Source organism: Cupressus sempervirens, chromosome 8, assembly GCF_028749045.1.
Source record: "Cupressus sempervirens isolate cs-2001-9-10 chromosome 8, ASM2874904v1, whole genome shotgun sequence".
NCBI lineage: Eukaryota > Viridiplantae > Streptophyta > Pinopsida > Cupressales > Cupressaceae > Cupressus > Cupressus sempervirens.
The window spans coordinates 735,988,120-735,997,046 of NC_143125.1; the positions used below are offsets into that span (position 1 = coordinate 735,988,120).

The 8,927-nt window shown below is 32.2% G+C and overlaps 1 pseudogene; it reads left to right on the forward strand.

Moving 5' to 3' along the window:
• The first annotated feature begins 1,464 nt into the window (after positions 1 to 1,464).
• LOC149544529 (mavicyanin pseudogene) lies at positions 1,465 to 2,024 on the forward strand (annotated as a pseudogene).
• Positions 2,025 to 8,927: the final 6,903 nt, after the last annotated feature.

Here is an 8,927-nt window from a genome sequence, read left to right on the forward strand (position 1 = left end):
CAAGATTTTAAAAATAATTGTGAATACCTATACTCCCTATCAACAATCCTTGCTTTATTTCATTCATATTTTCCCCTTGTTTCCCACATGTATTTACATATGTCATTACTATAAGAAGTGAATTGCGTGCCAAATAAAAAGAATGCATATATTTTCCCTTTGAAATACATGTTCAATCAAATTAAGACCCAAAGAAATGTAATTGATTCCAAGACTCATCAAGGATGATGAGAGGAAAAATAAAAACTATGTAGATCCTAAAGAAAAAGCAAGAAATCATGCATCCCAACAAAAAAATCATATTGGGAAAATGTTTAGCATCATTCTACTCCATCTTCTAAATTTAATTTTGGTTACTTTCTCTCAAAATTGCATATCCTAACACCTTCACCATCCCAATACCCTCCTTCCATATTAGCCTCTCTCATCATGCTCCATGCAAATCCTTACATCTATATATTTTCCATTACCTTATCCATTACTCCACATTTAACCTCCATCAAATCCATCAAATTCATATGTTTGAATAATCTATCCTTCAAAATATGGTTGTATCAAAATCTAATAATAACTTCACATAAGCTCTTATTACATAGGTATGCAATTTGACACTTGAGTCCTACATCCACCTCCTTATCATCCTCTATTCCAAATTCACTTGTCCACCCTCCTACCTTTATCCATCTCCATCAATAAACTTTTTCACAAATCTAAAAAAGGAAAATTTTGAAAAAACAAATGGAAGAATGAAGATTAAAATAAAAAAGAACTAGATGGTGAATATTATTTATGCTAGGTCTTATGCAAGTAGCATAATGAAAAAAACTCTAAGGTTTATGTTTAATTTGGCATCCCTTCAATTTCTATAGTTAGCAACTAAATTTATTTTACCTATCATGTCTAACTTAATATCTGTTCCCTCTCTTTACTTGATCACAAATGAATTCTACATATTTACCATCATCCCATCCCACCTATTCTACCTTTTTATGGTATGTGGCATATAGCCTTAAAATACCATTGCATGGAGTGTGTTGATTAAGTTCAACTAAACAAACTTTTTCGTTATTTTTAAAGAGGAAAAATCTCTCCATATAGCTTGATTCAAATCTTTCATCAAATAGTATATACCTAGAATTGTATCTAATAACATGCAGCTGTCTATGCAAGCATCAACAAGCCAGCTAATAACCCGGCCTCTTGTGCTCGTTGCGGTCCACACAGGACAAATAATCCACCCTATCAAGAGACACGTGGAAGGCAGTGGGGTTTCGTTCTTTTCAAAGATCTTTTTCATTTTACATATCAAACAAGCTCGACGGCGTTCATTTGACTCACCCCCCCGCTCCACCCTTGTCACCGGCTTTAAATACCAACACCGATCTCACCTCCTCCAATGCATTTATACGACAACTTTCATATTAACTTAGCCTCTGTACTATCAATAGTTATAGACAGATATACATGGCAACGAAATTGATGGTTTCTGTTATTACGTTGGCCTCTGTACTATCAATAACAATCGTCAATGCTGCACCCAATGCCAACGTTATTACAGTCGGTGACGGGAATGAATGGACACTTGGGTTGGACTACCAGTCGTGGGCACAAGACAAACAATTCCATGTCGGAGACACAGTCGGTATATTTCTTAAGGATCCTTCTCTGTATTCAGAATGGATTGTATGGTAGTACTAACACCCATTGTGTGCAAATGTGCATTTGTCACAGGCTTCAACTACGCTGACGGCATTCACAACGTGGTAATGGCAAATGGCATTGGATTCAAAAACTGCGTGAAAACACCAAATTTGGGAATTCTTGCAAGCGGTGAGGATAAGATTGTATTGAAAGCCGCGGGGAATATGTGGTTCCTCTGCGGAGTAGGAGAGCATTGCGAGAGCGGTCAGAAGCTCAAAATAACAGTTACTGAAACTTCTCCGCCTTTTGCACCAGCACCATCACCATTATTCTCCAGCGAATTTCCTTCTCTTGGTGCTTTCAACCCTGCACCTGCACTATGAGCACATAATCGCCATAATAGAATAGAGCGTTTGGATAAAAGCTGGCCATTAAACGCTTTGATGAAGCGCTCTTATTATGATGTCCTCGCGGTCTCTTTCTACGTTTTTGTTTTTCTCCAGCTAAATTTTGATGATATGTTAAATTTGGGTCTATGCGTCGTTTGGAATGTGTAGTCTGTCAATGGACATCTTTTAACATGTTTAAAAAAAATACAAAAGATCATTAATTTAAACTCTTATTCACTATAGGAAAAATATTAAGGAAAAAAAAGATTTATGAAAACAAATACCAAAACAAATTATTAGATTTCCAATATTAATATTATCGACAATTATAGATTTTTTAACATTTCAAGAGCTCACATGTGCCATAGATAAATTGTTAACCCAAATAACTTAACATGTGGATACTATTGCATTGGTCAAACTGTCACTATATAGGGGCATTGAATCCATTGATTTTTCTTTTCATGCTATGCAACAATTGTTTGCTATTGCTCAGGACTATTTGTCTATTTTATTGTAGGTTTTTCCTTGCAATGGGCTATATAGCTAGTTTTTCCAGCATGTTTTTGGCTAGGCCTAATCTATTATTTTTCATTTTTCTTCTTTTCCCTTGCTATTTATAGGTTGCAAATGTGTCCTATTTAGAATTCAACGTAAGATTGGGATTAATGAAGGACTAGAAGAGGCTCTAGGTTTATGTGCTCAATTGGAGGAAAGGTTATTGAAACAAGGATGAAGATCAATAGCCCCAAGTATTTCACTAGCAATCTGGAAGCATACCCTCACATTGAAAATGATTAAGCTACATTTCCTCTACCCATTTGATTTGCTAGGATTTCAATTTTGGTTTCAGAAAAGGCCTAGTTTTGGAATCAATTTTTACACCAAAATTTCAATAAATAATATAACTTTTTCTTTAACTTAACATTTTATTTTAATTTAGAAAAATCTGAAATATTTCTTAGCAAATTAATTGATGTAGTAATTTTTTGCCTATCTTTGTGAATTCCAAGCTTGATGTTCTTGAAAAATGCTTCATAATATTTAGCATAATCATACTTGTTCCCTGCAATTTCATTGAACATTTTTCTTCTCCAAATCTTGTTAATTACCTTGAGAATCTTGTTTTATTACACAATTTATCTTCAAACACATTGTGTGCCTTGTATATGCTTCCATATTTTTTTTTATATATCTACTAAGGTGTTATTTCGTGTCTCTCTCAAGTAATTATGTGAAACACTCTAGCATTCCTTGAGTACAATTTCTCTATTGAAAACATTATGTCAAATTGTTTATATGCAATGTCGATGGTTTACATTTTGAATTATTAGTACACAAATTTCAACCACAACATCTAAAAAATATCATTTTTGAGTTCACTTTTATGGATGTTCATATCTTGTGCAATAGTATATTTTTACACAAATGAGAAGGTTCGAGCAAATCCATGAAATTTGGATTTTAACCTGCCATTGACAAAGTCTTTTTGAAAATTCTATTATCTCCATGAAACCTTCTAATATTTTCTATGTTTTAGTGTTCATTGATCTCAATTCACTTTATCCCTAAAGAGTCACCAAAGTACTCTACTTTAACCATATCCTTCATTTCCTCTAACCACTTACCAATGTCTAAAATGGGCATTTTTCTCTTTGTTGATGTGATCTATATACTAATCTCAAAAAAAATCGTTAGAAAATGTAAATATATAGTTATGGAGTCATCACTACTCTACATCATCTAGGGCCATTAGTAATAGTGACCTACCATTTACCACGCCTATACATCATCTTTGACCTATTAATAATATTGACATGATTTATACTAGCTCCTCATTTTTCTCTCCTATTATTTAGTGAAATATAACATAGTGGACCCCATGAACTCACCCACCTTCTATCAACCTAGTTGAAGGATCTATAAATGTCTGTTGCTTATAAATATTCTATTGAACTCATCTCCCTTAGACAATATCCACACCAATCCAATATCATTGTTATCTTTTCCCAAAACAAATTCAAATACATATCAACCCAAATTAGTAAGTCCTTACTTCTTAGAAAGTCAATTCTTCCTAGCATGGAGAATTTCTAGGTTAGAAGCCACTAAGTGCATGACTTTAACCAAAAATATGGAAACTTCATAAATTCTTTGTTCCACATTATTCTACATCTCTGTGGGCTTCTTGATACACTTATCCAAACTAACAAAATCCTACTTTTGGCCTCGAGTATCTCCATTGGGTGCCACCAAAGGTTCATGACCCTATTCTATTATCATTATCCTATTGGTAGGAAAGGGGGATGATGGTATCTCCCTTTTCTTCCTTAGCTTTGGTCTTCATAGGGGTATCCACCTCATTCTTCAAGGTATCCAAGATATGGGATGTAATGGGGATCACTTGAGTATCCATTGTGATAATCTCCCCCACCTGCTGGTATTCCTCATTAACTATTTGATCCTCTTCATCTTCTATAAGTTTTTCCCTTTTATCCTTTCTTTTCTACCTTTTCTAGGGAGGCCTGATCTTGGTGTTGACAACCGAATCTAAGCTTAAAGGGTGGTCTTTCTTAGCCTTGAATTTTCTAGTGAAAGGTTCTTATTAGTTCTAAGTGGCCTCCTCCCAACCTCTATTTTAGTGTCTAAATCAACAATGTGCATGTCCTTCTCCATTTTTATATGTTTGAATAATTGGGACAAGGTCAAATTTTTTAATCTAATATCAATCATAGATGAGATTTTGACAAAATCTTGAGGAGTTGAGGTAGAGATATCAAGGATTGGCAAAATGACATGGACATTAACAGGTTGAGGATGGGGGATAAAGGGCTTTATAAAAATTATATCATATGAACATATAATCTTAATAAAGAAAGGTATAGAACTTTCCTTATATTTTTCATAGCTTTAAGGGTATTGTGGTCTACAAAGTACAAGATAAGGTAAGGGAATGAAATAAGGTCACAATTTTTTAAGTGATTTTATAAAGAGAAGTGGTAGTAGTATAGATCTAAGATCTACCTTCCAAACTAATATAGTGTACAAGGGTACAACATAGCTCTTTCTAAGGATCTGGTAACACCACTCTTAGGATACCCCCATGATAAAGGATTGGAGTTTAGTTGGCACTGAAGAACATGTTAAGGCTTCTAGAAACCCTAATCTGCTTCCTCCATTTCTTCTTGTCCAAGGATATATTATAAGCCTTAGCAATGACCTCTTCAATGATCTCAAAAGAGATCCCATTGACAACCAGATGTCTACTATTTAATAGATTAACAAGCTCCATGGATACATGCTCATTGTATCCCTTAGGAAAACCCAAGAAACTTCATTGTACTCTATAATTTTATCTAGCTCAATATGGACATTATTATCACCCATGTCTTCCTTCTCACCTAAATCAATTGTCAACCTTTTGTAGGAATCCAACATAACTACACCTTCACCCACAAGAGGAATAAAAATGCCAATAAAAGACTTAGCACATAAGGTTTTGGTGTTGAACCAATTTAATTAGACAAAGATAAAGTGACTAATTTCCATATCACCTTTTATTTTCTAACAAGACAAGGATACACTCCACCAAGTGTAATAATTACCACAAGTTCTCTAATTTAAATGCTAGCTTCCAATGCCACTACCACCAATACATGTATCATCATTATTTATAATGCCCATCCTTTCAATTTTGGCATAATCTCTTGATATCATAGAAAAGATGTCACCCAGTATTTTATAATTTGAAAAATGGTAGTAATTTGAAATCCTGATCATTGTGAATTTATGCTTTCTCAAATCATACATATAATAATGTGTTATTTTCATAACAATAAATTATAATAAAAATTGTTGAAGTATATATCCTTTTATGTAAGATATATATATATATATATATATATATATATATATATATAATTTATTAATTACTATTTCATCTATTTGAGTTGTATATATGTTATATTTCATATAGTTATACAATATTCTATTAACGACAAATGATATTTGAAAATTTAATTAGTAGATTTATTTTTTATTATGTTTTGGTTGAATGTTTAATTACATGAATTCTCCTTGGAATTGGCATAAGAAAATAATAATATATGCATAATATATGTTTGACATATCATGCAAAAGATTGATAGCTTTTAAATTTTTGATCGAGTTTATATTCTCTATTAATCACTTCTTATCTTTATCTTCATATTTATTTCTTCCACTCTCATTCTCTCTTGTTTCTACTTGTTCTCACATACTTCCTATATTCTTTATTTTATTTTCATCTATAAATCTCTATATATTTTTATCTCTTAGAATTAAAAACTTCGACACAGGTTTCTTATTAAGAGTTTAAAAGGATTGTCATTTTGCATTCAATTTTGTAAATGGGAAACACAATGGAATGATACTATCTTAGATTCTTATTGTTTAGTACAATATTTAAAAGTACATATATTTCTTGACCTCATGGGAAAATCATTTTTCAATTAGTGACTTAACACTTAATCAGTCGGTTACACTGCTACTATGCTTATCATACTCTAGTAGTGCAAACCAAGTGTTTTAGTTGCTTCCAAGTCAATCAGATAGATTATAGTTAATGCTAAGCTCTATAGTATCTATCGAGCACTTGAGACAAATTTCAATGTTTTTTTAGCATTACAATCTCTACCAAGCCTTTCAATATAATTGATGAAGAGCTTAGTGTTGAGTGAGCTTTGTAGTGTCAACCAACTAATCCATTGTCTACCAAGTTTTTTTGTGTTCACTAAGTCATCCAGTGTTGATCAAATTCATGCTACTCCAAGTGATCACTATGGATCAAGCATCTACATCAATCAAGTGCTAGAGTTTGTTGAGTGTTGACAATTGTTGCTCAGTGTTAGAATGTAATGCCTTGCCAAGGGATCCAAAATAAATAACCTAAAGTTTTACTAAGCTTGCCAAACATTTTTTGTTTAAACAAGAAGAATAACATATACATCAAACACAAAGTAGTAGAAGAAATAACACACAATCATCTATAAGCATACATAATAGGTAACATTTCTTAAGGATCCCATGACATTGAATCACATTTAAATTTAATTAATACTAAGTCCATCAAATACCACATCCATATGAAAGAATAAATAAAAAGTCCAATGTCAATTCAAATAATATACATTTCTTCTAAATGCCACCTGGCAATAAAATTCACAATGCTCAATCATCCACTATACATGTCATAGGGTATGAAAGGCTAAAAGAATATATATTTATACAAATAGAATTACATCCTCCTCCTTGGATCCATGATACAAAATACAATACCATAAATGAAACCATCCATCATAAAAGATATAATCATCCATCATAATGCTATAGAGATAGAAGAAAAATAAAATGCAGACAAGGAAACTCCATCCATAGTAGCAAGGGATGGATCTCAATTGTAAGAGTAAAAAGAACTACCACCCAACCACATGGAACCTGAATGTCCCACTCCCACCATGCTAAGGACATAGTCTCAAGTCCCAAATAAGATATCAATCCAAGTATCAAAATTACTGTCTAAGTCCAGGAAGTCCTAAAAGTAATCTAACTCAAAGGTTCCAAGATATATCAACATCTAAACCTAGAGGCAAACAAAGACACACAGGAAACCTACTACATAGGTGGGCAAGTGTCATTGTAAAAATCATGCTAGAGTTACCCTGGTAGTCTCTTAGGACCTTGGCCCACTAGTGATCCCCATGCGTCCACTAGTATATTGTAGTAACAAGGCATACTATGGATGCAAGGTGACAACCAAGTGTTCTTTCTACTAGTAATCGACGTATGGCGAAGAAAACACAAAGACTCTTGTTAGGTGCATTTTATTCCCATTTAGTGTAGTTTTTTCACTTATTAAACAACTTACAATGGGTTACCCTGGCTGCCACTTAGGGCCTTGACCCCCATTGCAAGCCACTTCTTGACATATAGATAACCTACCCTAGGCTCATAAAAATATTAACCAAAGAATCATATAAAATCACCTCAGTCCTATAAAGGTGACTAGAAAGCATCAGAAGATAATTCACAATAATGCATCAATTCTCTACGAGCAATTAGAAAGCATCCCAAAATAATTGATCAAAGACTCAAAATGGTTATGTTAACTAGGTTATACATTCACCTTAGCATTACACAAGAACACTAGAAAGCAAGAAAAATCAATAGATCAACACACATCATAGAGCATACCAGGCACATTACCATGGTTGGGTATAAAAGATCGATATCGATTTAGCATGACATCACAATCATAGAAGACTCAAGCCTTTGGTAACATCCTAAACTGGTCAACACTCTAGTCAACCCAAACCCAAAACATAGACAACATACCAAAAAAATGTAGATTTCATAGTTTGGTTTGATTTAGAAAACATATTGTTGAGTTAAATAGTTAGGTAAAGTTCTCATACAATGTAAGTTTTCGAATACCCACAATTTGCCATTTAACCCTTACAATCTATGCCATTTCTATATTTGAATAAAGTGTACCATTACCCCTATTTTGATTTTAAGTTAATTTGTTCCTAAGGATTCCAAAGGTAATGATTTATTTAAATTATTATAATTAACATTTTTTGATTTTTAAATTGAATTATCTACGATTTTATCAAAATCCATTTTATAATAATTAAATAAATTTAAAGCTTAATTGAGTGCCTTGATTTATTAATTAATCTTAATTAAATTAAATTAAATTAAATTAATTAATAATTATATGAACTAATCATATTAATATTAATATATATTTTTAATTAACAACTTATTAATAAAATTCTTTAATTATTAATTAATATAATAATATTAATAAATACTACTAATAAATAATATTTAAAATTATTAATATATAATAATTTA